The following is an 18,137-nucleotide window of genomic DNA, read 5'->3' on the forward strand; positions in this document are numbered from 1 at the left end:
TCACAGAGTCTACAGATACATTTCTCTTCAGCTAACAATCCTTCACAATGTCTATAAATAACATGGCTGCTGGATCGTTTCCGGTACTCGCCTTTGCTCGGTGATTGTGTTGCTATTGGAAATTTACACCTCCGTCTTAGTCATCAGAAACCCTTCTGGATCCTTTCTCGACCTCACTGGTACTCTAACCGAAACAGACTGCTCTGGTCAACATCATGGTCAACGGGAAAATCCATATCACAGTCTCTTGGGGCAAGTCCATCTTACAGGAGGAGAAAAGGAGAAATTTGTAATGGGGGTACAGAAAAAAACAGTTTGAGGGGGAGAGAAACTTGTTACGATAATTAGTTCTCTAGTCTTGTTGTTCTTCTTGTTCTGCTGTCATCTCAAAGGTGCTGTCTCTCAGTCTTCCAACCGAACATTCTGGTGATACAATATTCCTTCCAAATCAGCGATCTCTCTGTAAGGAGCAAAAATCTTGCATTACCATTTGTCTAACTGATGTGTGACATACCATCTTTAAAACATGAAAACATGAGTGAGAAGAGAGAAAACAAAAAAAAAAAACAAAAGAGAGAGAGAACAATTCATATACATATACATTACATAAACCAACAATAAACAACAACAGGAAAAAAACATTTTTCAAACATTTTAAAACATTGTCAGATCTGCCGTTCATCATCAGGCTGTCATATCTACATGTCCAATGGTATCCTTGCTCAGTCCCTCCCACCAGCACCTCCATACTCCACCCTTTGTATCTGGCCAGGATACATTGATGCGGGTAGGTCATGCTGGGGTTTGGTAGACTTCTGCAAAGACCAAGTAGCTATGCAATGTTTGAGTCCTGCTGATGACCATCAGAGATGGGGAAAAAGAAAACATTTCACAGATACATTACAAATTTTACCCGGTCATTCCTGTGTCTTCAGGGAATGACCTCCCAATTTTAATTAACCGTTACCTCAGGCTTACCATCAGTCCTAATGATCACCTTTTCTGACTACATATCATGGGTGTGGCCCAAAATTCTTCCTATGTGATCCCTGATTATAATTTGGTGTGACATAACTTTGCTCATATTCATGTCTAGGGGGTCTGACTTTATGTGGGCTGTTACAGTTGCTGGCATAATGCCCTTCTCTTTTACAAAGATAACAAGCCCTGGGCTTCCTCCAAGTGCCAGTGACCTGAGGTCTGGGTTGATTTGATGCCTCCTCAAATGCTTGGATGCTCATCACCATCAACCGCTTTCCCTGTACTTCCCTGACTCCTTGGATACCATGGTTATGTTGCTGTCTAGGGGGTTGATATGACTTTTGTATATTTCTTGATCTACAATCTCTTGCAAAATGTCCCTCTTTGTGACAATGGTAACAAACTACCACATTTGAATTTCTCACAGGATTTTGGGTCTTAAGCTGGTGTGGCTTTTTGGTTAGGGCCTGTATACTTACAGCCATCAGCTTATTACTCCGTGACTCCCTGTGTCTGGTGATGTTCTGATCATGATCAATAACGGCCTCTCTTAATGTAGCCACCGAGATATTTCTCCAGTTTGGGTTGGTGGTCTGTACCCTTGTTCTCAACACCTCCTTTAAACCATTGATTAATAACTTAACCGCTACTTCTTTATGCTGTACATTTGTTTTGATGTCTGTGATCCCAGTGTTTCTAGCCATTACTTGCAGTGCTCGATTGAAGTAGTCAGAAGTACTTTCCCTTTCTCCTTGTCTTATGGAGAGGATTTTGTTCCACTTGGCAATGGCTGGGAAATATACTGCTAACTGTTGGTTGATCTGCTTAATACATTCCTGATTGTGTTCCTCCGTATGAGGTACCTCTGTGTTTAATTTACAATCAGCAATAAATTTCGCAGGGTCAACACTGGAGGGCAGACATGCCCTCAGCACTGTCCGCCAATCTTTGTTGGTGGGTTCTGTTGAGTTTCCTAGTTCTTTAATAAATCTCTGACATGCAACTAGATCTTTCCTAGGATCAGGGAATTCAGACATAATTGCTCTCAATTCCATCCGGGACCAGGGACGGCGCATTGCACTGTCCTTGACGGGAATGCTTCCCTGATCGTCAGTCTTCCCATTGGGGACTGTGATCACCCTGACAGGACTAAATTCAATTACATCACCTTGTGTTGGTCTTACAATATGGGGTACATTTGTTTGTGCGTGATATATAACACCGTACGTACCTGTGGACACGACCTCACCTGACCCTCCGTTAGGGGGTTTGATTACGGCCTTTACCGATTTGGTCGCGTCCACCTGGATGTCTTGTAGGATGGCTTCTGGAAGAGGTACCGACATCGTGCTGGGCTCACTTTCTTGTTTGTAATCCTGAGGGAAGTTTAACATGGGGTGCAACTTGCATGGGTTAATAGTTGTACATTTAACAGTATTACAATTATCATCGTTACGTTTATTACAATTAGTCTTATCATCTATAATACAGTTGCTAAGTGCATTTTTATCGTACACCATTGCGCCATTCTCTGCAAACATAATCCTCTCCATTGCCATGTCTCTCTTCCCAAGATGAGAGTCAGATATGTAAGTTAAATTTCTTTGCATTTCACTTTCCTGTTGCCACAATTTTAAATCATCATAATGTCTAATACGCCTTTTTGAAGATTTAATCAGGCACACTCTTCTCCTTAAATTCTGTAATACTTCTGGGTTAAAAGTACCTACCCGGGAAAACTTTTTCCCGTCATGCACAGTCATCCCTTCCCATTCATTGCATAATATTTCTGTGTGATGACCATCTTGGTCTGATTTCTCACACATTACCTTGCCGACCTGATTGATCAGTTTCAAATCAACCTGAACCAGGGTTGATCGCCCCTTACCTGAACAAGCGGCCCCCATCTCTGCAGGCATTGCTTTCACTACCTCTGACTTCCAATCAGGGTCTCCGGCAACCCTCACAGAAAACCAAAATGTCCGGGGTAAGGCTGCGGTGGGGGTTTTGCCTCGAGGTCCGCCCACTTAACTCCGCCCACGTTGGCCAGTACTGCAATCACTGTTCCCAGAGCTGCTGTACCCAACCTAGGGCCCCTATGAACCTTTATTTTCTGGGGCGTTTTGGACCTTCCAGTCCCCAGCAAGTATCGGTTGTTGGAATGTCCCCGAGTGATCAGGCTACTTCCCTTAAAATAAAAAAAAATTACACAAATCACGTTAACAATGTGCAAGTAGCGTTCTTCTGAATTCAAGACACGCTAATGCACACAATCACATGCGGTACAATCGTTTCCGCACACAAGCAACTAATCTTATGTGCGGAACGATCAGTGGAATTGAAAATTTCTGCTGCAAATTCCTTCAGCGATGAGCTTCTTTGGCCTATATGGGTCTCGCACCAACCCTCTTCGGTTGTGCTCTCTACTTCTAGTCTGCTGTACCTGAACCTCCTGTTCTGTGACCTCCTGGTCTGTGACCTCCTGGTCTGTGACCTCCTGGTCTGTTATGTACAGCAGATTCTACTGCTCATTAATATGTCGAGACTAACAAGGGACGCCTCCCAAGCCACCCCACGATATCACTCTCGCTGGTGTACCTCTTTCTACTGGCCTATGGTTCCCACTTCCGTAATAAAAGAGAAATCTTATATATACACACACTCTTACCACATGTACACTTTAATTTTTATTTCTGCGCAGAAATCCTTTCATTCGGTATTAGCCTAACCCAGAAGAATTGCAACAGAGAAAGTCTTTTCCTTTTAACTTTTAAACTTTTGGATTTGAGATAGATTTGTGTTATTTTTCGCGTTACTTCCCTATCGCTTACTAAACAATACTATCGTGCGGTTTGTATCATGTGGGCGTATCCGTACGCTCCGTTGCGTAATATACGCTCCGTGCGTCGACCCTTGCTGCGTACGCCCTGCCCTTGTAAGGACACGTGTACACAGACCAAGTACGTCCACAGTAACACACTACACGTTTATCAATGTGAATGATTTTTAACAGTAATCCTTCACTGACCACCACTCAAATCTCCCTTGTATTCTAGGCGAGATTGTGTGCGTGCCTTTTACAATTATTCCCTTAAATATTACTTTTAACTATTAATAACAACAAATGTCTCAACACGTTTATCACTAGTATGTGGCAATCAGGAGAATGAGGCACGAAAACAATACTAAACAAGAAATACAGATGTGTATGCTTATTGCTTACGTTCGCAAAACAGAAACTAAACAGGTTTTAAAAGACAATAACGTACTGTTCCTACCTTCCGGTTCTGGATTCCTTCAGCACTCCTTACTAAGCGAAGCAGACGCTTATCTGGTCAGCACTACGAGGAATATTACCTCCCGCCTTTTGCTGACCGATAATGTCTGCTGAAATTACCTAGTGCAGATATGTGAAGACCGGAGGAGCCCTCAATTGACAATGCCTATTCTATACCTTGTATAAAACACTCTAAAAGGTTAAAGAACACAGTACGCAATTGGCGCACGAGGTACCGTAAGGGTACGCCCTTAGCGTAGCGGACGCTGTATCGGGAGCGAGCCGCTCGAGCGACACAAACGCTCGCGAGAATACGCTGTTGGTATCGGGCACACTATAGGTGAGCGACTACCGTAATGCTACGCTATCAGCGTAGCGGACGCTCGAGACCACGAGGAGATCACGAGCGGCGCAGACGCTCACAGTGTTAAACCTTTATAACTAAACCATAAACAATGTACTTATACTGTAAACCCTTGTGGAGTGATAAGGTGTAAATGCAACACAGTGTAACCTTGCTAGTTTAAAAGCTGCATGAGCGTATGTGACGCTCAGAGAACCCCTTGGCAATATAATAAACACTCAAATACCGGTCTAAGGGTCTAACGCCTTTTAAGGAAATGAATGAACGTTCAATTGCAAAAGAATAATACAATACAAGTTATACACTACCAAGATAACATAAAATACCTAACCGAATCACTACACATAAAATACAATAAAGATACAATTACATTTAAGGGGGAAGGAGAGAGAGAATGGCTTATAACATTAAAATAAGAGACAATATGGTTGCAGAGAACTTACGCACCAGGGGAAACGATCGCAAGCGCCTTTCTGGATATCCAGCTCCCGATTATCAGCAATGAGAACCGTTGAAGAGAGTAGAGAGCTGGCCCAGATCGGCTTGTCCTTTTATACACTACACACAATACAGTACAATGGTCCCTACATTCTTATTGTTCATTGGACACAGGAATTCGTCTTCGCATTATAACAAAAGGTCATAGGTTGGTTCATACAGGTGGGCTGTGACTATTCCTAACTGCTCAGGTGGGTGGGAAACTGGGTTTCCCGCCGCATGGGTAATAAAGTGCAAATATAGTAAATGTCCATAAACTTCTTATGTCCATAACTATACGCACGAGCGATTAATCCGCTTCAAACCAACACCGGAATATTGCTAATTATATTCTCTTCCGATGGATACTAAACACCACTGTGTAACCCCTGTCTGACCCTTCGTATCATACAAAGAGGGATCTCTTTGTCTCTGAACATACTACATTAACTAAACTTTCAGATTCTATCAAAGGGACCATAATCTACAAAATACATTATATGACTAAAATATGTTACGATTGAGTCGCCCGCTAGACGCACACAAACTCTACCGTAAATGCGCATACCGTGCGCCTGCGGGTGCACGCAACTGAGAGTATGCGCACGCACGGGAGGGCTCATGCACACGCAGCAGGCACTCGCAATGGGTGCATATATGGCAGTGTGTAGCGTGATATTTTTCTGACTTTGACATTTTCTATATCTCATGTGCCTTTTTTACTTTATCCTTGATACGTGAGCTCACATGGTGCCTGTGGGCTCTTACTGCTTATTGTTCTACTGTGAGCTGTATTGCATATCCTGACCTATTAGCTGTGTACTGTTCCTATACTCTGTGTCAATTGCCTGACCATACTTCTGATTGTATACTGCATACTGTCATATACCTGCCATTATTGTTTATTTTTTTTATTTTTATTCTTCTATGCTTTTGGGATGTTCATGCAAAACTTTCAATAAAAAGTACACTATTTAAAAAAGAAAAGAAAAGAATTAATCCGGCTACTTCTATCTTCTGTCACGTTATCAATAGACACTAGTGACCCTGTGCCATTGAAACCAATGCATGCCCATACCATCACACTGCCTCCACCATGTTTTACAGATGATGTGGTATGCTTCGGATAATGGGCAATTCCAAGCCTTCTCCATACTTTTTTCTTCCCATCACTCTGGCACAGGATTATCTCATGCTTTATGAAGCGGTTGGTGCACAGGCATAACCACATAAATCTTTGTTGTTCTAGGATTATGTAGCGGTAATTGTGTTGCAATAGCTTTGTTTTATGATAGCTTTTCCAGAAAAACAAAATACAGTCAACTGTGCCTGGTGGTGTTCCCTACAGCCAGAGAGTAGAATATGTAATGAAAAAGAAGTAGAAGACTTGTTAGAAGTACTCATACAATAATACAACTTCACTTTTATTAGAAGTCTCCAATATACCCATGTCTATATTAATCAGGGGCAGATTGTGATGGAAAATCAGACCAGGAAATGTATAGAAGCAGCCCTAATGGGGATGTGGTCTGATGAGGGGGTGGGGTCTGTTGAGGAGGGCTGGATCCCCTCCCCATAGGCAGGGCCGGTGCAAGGACTCTCTGCACCCTAGGCATAGCTTCAGCCTAGCGCCCCCTAACCTGCAAACTCCACCACCACCACCTCTCGGAGGGGAGATGCAGGTGGCCACTAGGTGGGCTGTGGTAAATTGCCTCATTATGCATATACAGAGAAAATGGACAACACTGAAGGACTTTTAGAGTGATAAATATATTGTTAGGGGATCAGTACTAAATGCAGCCGGCCGGAATCCCGGCGGTCGAAATACCGACACCGGAATCCCGACAGGGGTTGCGAGCGGAACGCAGCCCCTTGCGGGCTCGCTTCGCTCGCCACGCTGCGGGGCACGGTGCCTCGCTATGCTCGGCACACTATTATATTCTCCCTCTATGGGTGTCGTGGACACCCACGGAGGGAGAATATGTCGGGATTGTGGCGGTCAGGATTCCGGCGTCGGTATTTCGACCGCCGGGATTCCGGCCGGCGGCATCTTGACCGCATCCCATTGTTAGCGGTGACAAAATTTTGTGACTGTTTTCACAATATACTTTCACTGTAAAAGTCCTTGAGTGCCATCTATTCTTTATATACTGTATAATACTGTATATGGGGTCTTATAGGGATATTTAATTGGAGTTGGGTATGGGATGCTGCCAGTCAGAATACCAACAACTGCATCCAGACCACCATAACATGGACATTTTAAATGAAATTAATTAACCTTACCCCTTATCCTTACCCTGACCCTCCGTGCAGCCTAACCCTAGTAACCCTCCCCGGCATACAAACATTTAGGATCTTGGCTGTCAGGTTTCCGGCGCGTTATATTTATATGCTCCTTATTGTGTTCCATCCCTTAATCTGAAAGTTCATTACTGACCTGCATACAGAGACCTCATTCAGTTTTTTGCTAGATTAATTCAGTGGTGCCCTCCAGTGGCTGGCACCCCTAGGCAGCTGCCTAATGGTAGAGCCGGCCCTGCTCATATGTCCTGATTGTACGCAATTGCGCCTTCCTGGTCTGACATAGGCAGCATAATAGGTACTATACAACATGCCGTTTAGTCATGGTAGCATCACTAGATGGAGTTGCTATACAGCAGAGTTGCTATAATGCAGAGGGGATGAAGTTATGTGACCGGCGGTCAGGAGAACGCTGGTCACAACACCTCCCCGTACATCCCATCCCCTTAGAATTCCGACAGTTGGCATGCAGTGTAAATTGCAGTGTAAAAATAAAGCAGCCAGTATTTACCCTGCACAGAAACAATATAACCCACCCAAATCTCTCTCTCTCTGCAAATGTTATATCTGCCTCCCCTGCAGTGCACATGGTTTTGCCCAACTGCTAAAAAAATTCCTGCTGCGATCAACTTGGAATTACCCCCAGTGACTGTCTAATCCAAAAACAGAGTACTTATTACTGTATGTGCAGACCATAAATATATACACATATACTGTACACTACATATCTTCACTTGACCCCAGTTGTCTCCATACAGAGATCACACTGGATGGTAGTAAAGTCATAAAACTCTTCAAGAGAAGAAGAGAGTATTGACTGCATAGGAGAGGAAAGGGTTAAACATCTGGGGAGGGGTGGACCTAGCTGTAAGGAAAGTTCAGCCTTTAAGGGGGAGGGCTTGATATATATAGGGAAGGTGAAGCCATTTTAAGTCTCTTGGTGACTCGGTTTCCCACCCACCCGCCCTGGTAGTTGGAAATAGTGGCACGTGGTGCTGTGGCTCTAAGTTGTTGGCTGTTTTATCGTTGGCTATTTATTGGCGGAAAAGAACGGCAGTTTCGTATGGTAGAGAAAACTGTAGTGTTTTACAGTTTGTTGTGGTTTAGGTGCACTCACCTCCATCGACTTATGGCCGCTTGACCACCCATCCGGGAAGGCAGCGGCAGGGCACCCAGGAGCGGTGGGTAGTCACTGTGGGGGTTGAGTTGTCACCTATTACCGGTTTATGGTAAGCTTTTAGTTAATTTATAGGATTCAGTTATTTAAGTTAATTTAGATTAAGGAGCCGTTCTTTTGGGCCGCCACCATATGCCAGCTGGAGCGGCATATTAAATTAATCTCTTTTATTACAGGTTTCCCAATGGTTAGGGACAAATAAATAGCTAGCAATTTTCTGCCAAATTCAAGTCTCAGTGTCGTTATTTCTGGTTATGGTTATGAATGCTTTACTTTCAAAGAAAGGGGTCCACCAATTATCACTAAGATGTTTAAGAAGAAATAGGCTCATAAAGAAAACTGTCTCCTTCAGGAGACAGATACTTCACTTTACACACAATGTGACATTATTCTTAATACACTTTTTCTATCAGAAATCTTTGATCACAGATGTTTTCACAGACAGTAAATGTACTCTAACAATATGTATAATACAGTGGGGCAGATGTATTAAGCCTGGAGAAGTGATAAAGCAGTAATAAGTGCAAGGTGATAACGCACCAGCCAATCAGCTCCATTATGTCATAGTGTTCCTTCTAGGCTGTTTCAGCAGGGTGCCGCATCCTGCCCATTTTTGAAATGTGAAAAAAGCACCCTGCAAGATCATAAATCTGACTGGGAGCCAGTCAGATTGCTTGTTACAATGAAGTTTTCTACTCCGTGTCCACCTCTGATATTGGAATACAATTTCTATCCGTAGTGAAATGGATGGCAGAGGAGAGACTGTAAATGGCATCTTTGCTGTGGCTGCCTGCATAACAGCACTCTGATAAAGAGGGAAAGAACAGGGTGAGCAGTGAGCATGGGCTGCTTATAGTATTTCCCTAGTAGAAGAACACACTTAAGGGGGGTATACAAGGGAGAGATGTGTGCTGAGCAAACCGCTCAGCACACATCTCTCCCGCCGCTCAGCACAGCGCGATGGACGGGGGCCACTAATTTCACCCAGCGGGAGAAATGAGCGACCTGCTAGATTGGCCTGCATGCAGGCTCAATCTAGCAGCGGCGATAGCGATGTGCGGGGCCGCGCATCGCTATCGCTGAGGGGGTTACACACGAGTGATCTGTGCTTAAAATCTAAGCAATCTAGACAGATTGCTTAGATTTTAAGCATGGAGCTCTCCATGAGTACCCCCCTTTAGGGGCCTATTCATCACCATCTGCATCCAGGATGCGAATGACAGGTGATAAAATCGCCCAAACTCACACTGCGATAATTGATTACATCACAGGTATGTATCAATTATTGCATGCAGGAACAGAGCTTGCGGTCAAGCTCTGTCCCTGCGATGCCTCTTCACAGCATCATTGGGGTATTTTTCATAATAAATACTCTGATGTCCTGCTGCGCTTGCGTCGCCCTCGCCAACATTGCCGTCGCCACCCGGTCGACCCCCCCCCCGTCGCAACTACTGCTGCGCGCCACGGACCCCCCAAGCAGGATAATATACTCACATGTCCAGGGAGCCGGTCCGCGCTGCTTCAGGAGGCTGCCGGGCGCCAGGTCCTTCTCCTGCGCTGTGACCCCCGGTGCTGTAAGGTGCACTGCCCTTTTGCAGCGTCACTTTACTGCACCGGGGTCACTTTGCAGCATATGGGGAAGCCGGCGCCCGGCAGCGCTCACCGGAGCAGCGGCTCCCTGGACAGGTGAGTATGTTTTTGTTTTTTTTAAACTTTTTTTTTGTTTGTTTTTTTACACTGTGATCAGCTTGTGTGTCCATCGGATACACATAGCTGATCATTCTGCTGGGTCCTTGCTCAGTTTTCTCTACCAGGGGCAGAGAAAGCTGGGCAAAAGGGTGCTTATCACAGTGCTGCCCTGTGAACTCGCCAGATTATCACAGGACACACTGCGGTATTTTTTCACATGTTTTTTTTAGTAAATTTGGCCACATCACATTTCCCATCATAAGTATGGGGAATGCGATGTGGGTTACTAAAAAAAAAGTGAAAACTGCTCCAAATGCCCTTTAATACATTTAGGTGATACTAAAATAATGTGAAAAGGGTGTGAAAACAGAAAACACCCTTTTTCACATTATTTTAGTAAAAATAATGTTAATAATAGACCCCTTATTTTGTAGCTATATATTGTAACCCTCTGCTTAACTTTTCTTTTTATAACACATATGGATTATGATTATAACTCCTTCACCACTGGAGGAGACATTTATTATTATCTACTTATTGTGTATATGCTGAAGCTGTTCGACTGGACATACAGATGGGTCCATGATTATCTTGACTAGTTTTCTGCACCTAGGCACAACATGATTTATTAACATAAACCCTTCATCTATTGTTCTCAGCTGCAATACAATACAGAGAACAATACATCAGGGGATTAAGTCATTACAGCAGGGGATTAAGTCCAACTGGTCAGTCTCAGTTAATACTATTAAAGGTCAAGATAAACGTGGACCCATCTATATACAGTATTTTCTCAGTACAGATGTTGGGTGTTACATGGGTGTCCTATAGGTATGTAGGAGAAAATATATGTATAAAAACTATAAACACGTGCGCTATGCTTTGTGCGCAAAGCGTCACATCAAAAATGTGCCCTTCAAAATTGAAATGTGCCCTCCTCAATGATGAGCACCCTGCCCTAAAAAAATACTAGAGTGCACACTAATGTAAATTGACAGTTAGGAGCTGATTGGCTGGTGCGTTATCACCTTCCACTTATCACTGCTTTATCACTTCTCCAGGCTTAATACATCTGCCCTATTGTTTCCATCAGGAAACTCATTGGTTACAGGTACTGTACTGTATGTAAAAGGTGAATATTATAGATCAGTCAGAAAAGCATACAGTACCTGTGTGTCTGGATAGACTTTCAGTCATGTGCCGGCAGAGAATGATTGATGAGAGTTTATTATTCCCAGGACCAGGGCCGGCAACAGAAATCTTGGGGCCCGGTACAATTAAGTCTCTGGGGGCCCCTCACGCCCAACCATTTTCTGCTGAAATTTAAGCCAAGAAAGATTTGGTAATATATATATATGTAGCGATGAATCACCTAGTGTGTGTATGTATATATATATATATATATATATATATATACACATGCACGCACGCGCACACACACACACACACACACACACACACACACACACACACACACATCTATCTATCTATCTATCTATCTATCTATCTACATACACACACATTAGAACAAAATTAAATGTACACACTTAAATACCACACAAGTGTACCCCTCCCAGGGGTGAGAAATGCAGTGCTGCTGATACTGCAGCCAGATTCTTCTGCTTGCAGCCAGATTGTGCTGCAAGCACGGTCTCTCCTCCTGCTCTTCGCTAGCCGCTGGAGGCAGGGAGTAGGTCAGAAGAGTCGGGACGGGCACAGTCAGCTTCTCGTGTAATGATGCCAGGATAGCGCCATCATTCATTTCCATGGCGCATGCACCGCATGTATGTGTTAACTGGGGTTGCCACGGGTTGATGGGGAGGAGGTCGCGGTGGCGGGTTGCCGTAGCGGGGGATTACTTTAGCCAATTGGCTTCATTGTTTGTGTAGCAGTGACCGGCCAGCATGCAAATCAAAGGTACCGCTGCTCCGTTTTGTATGTCTCTGAGCCTCGGGGCCCCTCCGAACCTTGGGGCCCGGGATGGCTGTCCCCTTTGACCCCCCCCTGTCGCCGGGCCTGCCCAGGACATATGAAAGAAAAAAGTTAACCCTGCATCTGCTGTCAGTTTAGGAGTGAGCTGATGAGAGTGCAGATAGAAAGATTAGACAGACTCTTGTGTGCAAATGCAAATAGTTCACTCTATGGGGGAGATTCAAATGTTTGAAAATTCAGTTGGGTGTCTAATAGACAGGAAAAAATAGACACCCAACCGAATTTTCAAACATTTGAATCTCCCCCAATAAGTGTAGTCGTGTCTATCTATCATTAGATTGATTTAATAGGGGTGCCATTTATTCAAGTAGGGCAGTTAGGGCATTGGGGAGGGCACATACAGTACTTCCTACCTTACTTGCTCAAAAGCAGGTCCCTCCTCCTCTGCCAGCAGTGGCAGCGCCATCTTCCCAAGGACATCAAGAGAGAAAAGAGCCTGGCACAGTGAGAATCTTTGCTTTTAATGTGCAGCGGCCATCTTCCTGAAGTTGTCACTGGGAAGATGGCGCCATCCAGCACTGGCCAGCAGTAAGTATATTCGGGGAGGTGGACCGGGTCCCTCAAGCAGTCCGGGCCCAGGTAATTAATACTCCCTCTCCCCCTCTCCTGCATTTCCCCGTGTCCTTTCCACACCTAACTACAACCGACAATGACCCCATGCACCTGTTACATATATCACTTGTTATCAGACACTGTACTGTGAGAAGGTTATGACATCTCAGACAGGAGAGCAATGGCACCTCTACTGAAATGAGAGCTCTGTAGGTCGACTGAGAGGGTCCAAGGTATTATTCTTATTGTTAAACCTCCCATTCACAAAAAAGAAAGTTTGTCCAACGTTGTGAAAGAAAAATATCACTTACTGTTAGAGATGAGCGGGTTCGGTTCGTTGAGATCCGAACCCCCCCCCAAACTTCACCCATTTTACACGGTTCCGAGGCAGCCTCGGATCTTCCCGCCTTGCTCGGTTAACCAGAACGTGCCCAAACGTCATCATCCCGCTGTCGGATTCTCGCGAGATTCGTATTCTATATAAGGAGCCGCGCGCCGCCGGCATTTTCACTCGTGCATTGGAGATTAAACGGAGAGGACGTGGCAGCGTTCTCTCCCCTGAAAAGCTCCGTAATCTGTGCTCAGTGTGCTGAAAATATCTGTGCTCAGTGTGCTGCAAATAATCTGTGCTCAGTGTGCTGAAAATATCTACGCTCTCTGCCTGAAAACGCTCCATATCTGTGCTCAGTGTGCTGCAAATCTCTGTGCTCAGTGTGCTGCATTGTGGGGACTGGGGACCACCAGTATAATAATATATACTATTCTATAGCTTCTATACTGCTTGTCAGGACACATGTGTCACAGTTACACCGCTCTGTACTGATATATATATATATATATATACACACACAGTAAATGTAATATATATACTATTCTATAGCTTCTATACTGCTTGTCAGGACACATGTGTCACAGTTACACCGCTCTGTACTGATATATATATATATACAGTAATATATATACTATTCTATAGCTTCTATACTGCTTGTCAGGACACATGTGTCACAGTTACACCGCTCTGTACTGATATATATATATATACAGGGCCGTAACTACGTGTGTGCCAAGTGGGCTTGGCACACAGCGCAGTTGCCCTGAGGGCGCACGGCCAGCGGCATGTAATGAGTCAAATTGACTCATTACATGCCGCCTCTGCTGTGTGCGCTGTGCGCCGCCGCGCTGTGGAGGGAGAAGAGAGCACAGAGCAGCGCCGGGCAGCGGACAAGGAGGAGAAGGGAGGGGGACTGGAGCCGCAGCAGCGCTATGTCATTGGTAGTAAGCGCCGCTGCAGCAGCCCCCTCTCCTTTTGTATTGGCTGCCCGGCGCTGCTGTGGATGCTGGGATGCGGTTCCTCCATCCCAGCATCCACAGCAGCGCCGGGCAGCCAATACGGAAGGAGAGGGGGATGCTGCAGCGGCGCTTACTACCAATGACATAGCGCTGCTGCGGCTCCAGTCCCCCTCCCTCCTCCTCCTTGTCCGATGCCTGCACAGAGGGAGCTGCACGAGGAGCCTGACTGCCAGCGGGGAGATGGTAAGTATATCTCTCTTTCTCTCTCTCTCTCTCTCTCTCTCTCTCTCTCTCAGGGGGACACCGTCTGCCATAATGTGTAAAAAGAGGGACTGGCTGCCGCAATGTGTAAAATGGGGGACCGGCTGCCGCAATGTGTAAAAAGGGGGACTGCCTGCCGCAATGTGTAAAAAGGGGGACTGGGGCTGCCGCAATGTGTAAAAAGGGGACTGGCTGCCGCAATGTGTAAAAAGGGGGACTGGGGCTGCCGCAATGTGTAAAAAGGGGGACTGGGGCTGCCGCAATGTGTAAAAAGGGGACTGGCTGCCGCAATGTGTAAAAAGGGGGACTGGGGCTGCCGCAATGTGTAAAAAGGGGGACTGGGGCTGCCGCAATGTGTAAAAAAGGGGGACTGGGGCTGCCGCAATGTGTAAAAAGGGGGACTGGGTGCCGCAATGTGTAAAAAGGGGGACGCTGTCTGCCGTAATGTGTAAAAAGGGGGACTGTCTTCTGTAATGTGTAAAAAGGGGGACGCTGTCTGCCGTAATGTGTAAAAAGGGGGACTGTCTGCTGTAATGTGTAAAAAGGGGGACGCTGTCTGCTGTAATGTATAAAAGGGGCTCTACCTGGTGTAGTGGCGCTACTGTGCAGCGTAATTTGAATAATGGAGACTACTGTGCACCATAGTATGAATTGCTATTATTTTGTGGCCACGCCCCTTCCCCATAAAGCCACGCCCCGATATATTTTTTGCGCGACTACGGCGCGCACTGCCCCTGTCTTACATTGGGGGGGGGGGGGCGCCAATGTCATTTCTTGCACATAGCGCTAAAATGCCTAGTTACGGCAATGTATATATATACAGTAATATACAGGTTGAGTATCCCATATCCAAATATTCCGAAATACGGAATATTCCGAAATACGGAATTTTTTGAGTGAGAGTGAGATAGGGAAACCTTTGTTTTCTGATGGCTCAATGTACACAAACTTTATTTAATACACAAAGTTATTAAAAATATTGTATTAAATGACCTTCAGGCTGTGTGTATAAGGTGTATATGAAACATAAATGAATTGTGTTAATGTACACACACTTTGTTTAATGCACAAATTTATTAAAAATATTAGCTAAAATGACCTTCAGGCTGTGTGTATAAGGTGTGTATAAAACATAAATGCATTCTGTGCTTAGACTTGGGTCTCATTGCCATGATATCTCATTATGGTATGCAATTATTCCAAAATACGGAAAAATCCGATATCCAAAATACTTCTGGTCCCAAGCATTTTGGATAAGGGATACTCAACCTGTATATACTATTCTATAGCTTCTATACTGCTTGCCAGGACACATGTGTCACAGTTACACCGCTCTGTACTGATATATATATATATATATATACAGTAATAAATATACTATTCTATAGCTTGGCAAGGAACGGTTGAGGCCCTGGCCTATGTTCATGGCTAGTGGTTCAGCTTCCCATGAGGATGGAAGCACTCATCCTCCCGCTAGAAAAATGAAAAGACTTAAGCTGGCAAAAGCACAGCAAAGAAATGTACGTTCTTCTAAATCACAAATCCCCAAGGAGAGTCCAATTGTGTCGGTTGCGATGCCTGACCTTCCCAACACTGGACGGGAAGAGGTGGCGCCTTCCACCATTTGCACGCCCCCTGCAAGTGCTGGAAGGAGCACCCGCAGTCCAGTTCCTGATAGTCAAATTGAAGATGTCACTGTTGAAGTACACCAGGATGAGGATATGGGTGTTGCTGGCGCTGAGGAGGAAATTGACAAGGAGGATTCTGATGGTGAGATGGTTTATTTAAGTCAGGCACCCGGGGAGACACTTGTTGTCCATGGGACGAATATGGCCATTGACATGCCTGGTCAAATTACAAAAAAATCACCTCTTCGGTGTGGAATTATTTTAACAGAAATGCTGACAACAGGTGTCAAGCCGTATGTTGCCTTTGTCAATCTGTAGTAAGTAGGGGTAAGGACGTTAACCACCTAGGAACATCCTCCCTTATACGTCACCTGGAGCGCATTCATCAGAAGTCCTTGACAAGTTCAAAAACTTTGGGTGACAGCGGAAGCAGTCCACTGACAACTAAATCCCTTCCTCTTGTAACCAAGCTCCTGCAAATCACACCACCAACTCCCTCAGTGTCAATTTCCTCCTTAGACAGGAAAGCCAATAGTCCTGCAGGCCATGTCACTGGCAAGTCTGACGAGTCCCCTCCTGACTGGGATTCCTCTGATGCATCCTTGAGTGTAATGCCTACTGCTGCTGGCACTGCTGTTGTTGCTGCTGGGAGTCGATCGTCATCCCAGAGGGGAAATCGGAAGACCACTTGTACTACTTCCGGTAAGCAATTGACTGTCCAACAGTCCTTTGCGAGGAAGATGAAATATCACAGCAGTCATCCTGCTGCAAAGCGGATAACTCAGGTCTTGGCAGCTGTGGTGGTGTTAAACGTGTGTCTGGTATCCACCGTTAATTCACAGGGAATTAGAGAATTGATTGAGGTACTGTGTCCCCGGTACCAAATACCATCTAGGTTCCATTTCTCTAGGCAGGCGATACCGAGAATGCACACAGACGTCAGAAAAAGAGTCACCAGTGTCCTAAAAAATGCAGTTGTACCCAATGTCCACTTAACCACGGACATGTGGACAAGTGGAGCAGGGCAGACTCAGGACTATATGACTGTGACAGCCCACTGGGTAAATGTATTGCCTCCCGCAGCAAGAACAGCAGCAGTGGCACCAGTAGCAGCATCTCGCAAACGCCAACTCGTTCCTAGGCAGACTACGCTTTGTATCACCGCTTTCTATAAGAGGCACACAGCTGACAACTTCTTACGGAAACTGAGGAACATCATCGCAGAATGGCTTACCCCAATTGGACTCTCCTGGGGATTTGTGACATCGGACAACGCTACCAATATTGTGCGTGCATTACATGTGGGCAAATTCCAGCACGTCCCATGTTTTGCACATACATTGAATTTGGTGGTGCAGAATTTTTAAAAAAACGACAAGGGCGTGCAAGAGATGCTGTCGGTGGCCCGAAGAATTGCGGGCCACTTTCGGCATTCAGCCACCGCGTGCCGAAGATTGGAGCACCAGCATACACTCCTGAACCTGCCCCCCCATCATCTGAAGCAAGAGGTGGTAACAAGGTGGAATTCAACCCACTATATGCTTGTCAAAGTCAGAAAAATATCACGCTGCACATTGCCATATATGCACCTCATGCGTGTGCCCGCTGCACGTGCATGAGCTCTCCCGTGCGTGCGTATACTCGCAGTCGCGTGCACTCGCAGGCGCACGGTATGCGCATTTTACGGTAGAGTTTGTGTGCGTCTAGCGGGCGACTCAATCGTTACATATTTTAGTCATATAATGTATTTTGTAGATTATGGTCCCGTAGATAGAATCTGAAAGTTTAGTTAATGTAGCATGTTCAGAGACAAAGAGATCCCTCTTTGTTTGATACGAAGGGTCAGACAGGGGTTACACAGTGGTGTTTAGTATCCATCGGAAGGGTATATAATTAGCAATATTCCGGTGTTGGTTAGAAACGGATTAATCGCTCGTGCGTATAGTTATGACTATAAGAAGTTTATGGACATTTACTATATTTGCAGTTTATTACCCATGCGGCGGGAAACCTGAGTTTCCCTCCCACTTGAGCAGTTTGAAATAGTCACAGCCCACCTGTATGAACCAACCTATGACCTTTTGTTATAATGCGGAGACGGATTCCTGTGTCCAATGAACAATAAGAATGTAGGGACCATTGTAC

This window comes from Pseudophryne corroboree, chromosome 1 (assembly GCF_028390025.1).
Source record: "Pseudophryne corroboree isolate aPseCor3 chromosome 1, aPseCor3.hap2, whole genome shotgun sequence".
NCBI classification, from domain to species: domain Eukaryota; kingdom Metazoa; phylum Chordata; class Amphibia; order Anura; family Myobatrachidae; genus Pseudophryne; species Pseudophryne corroboree.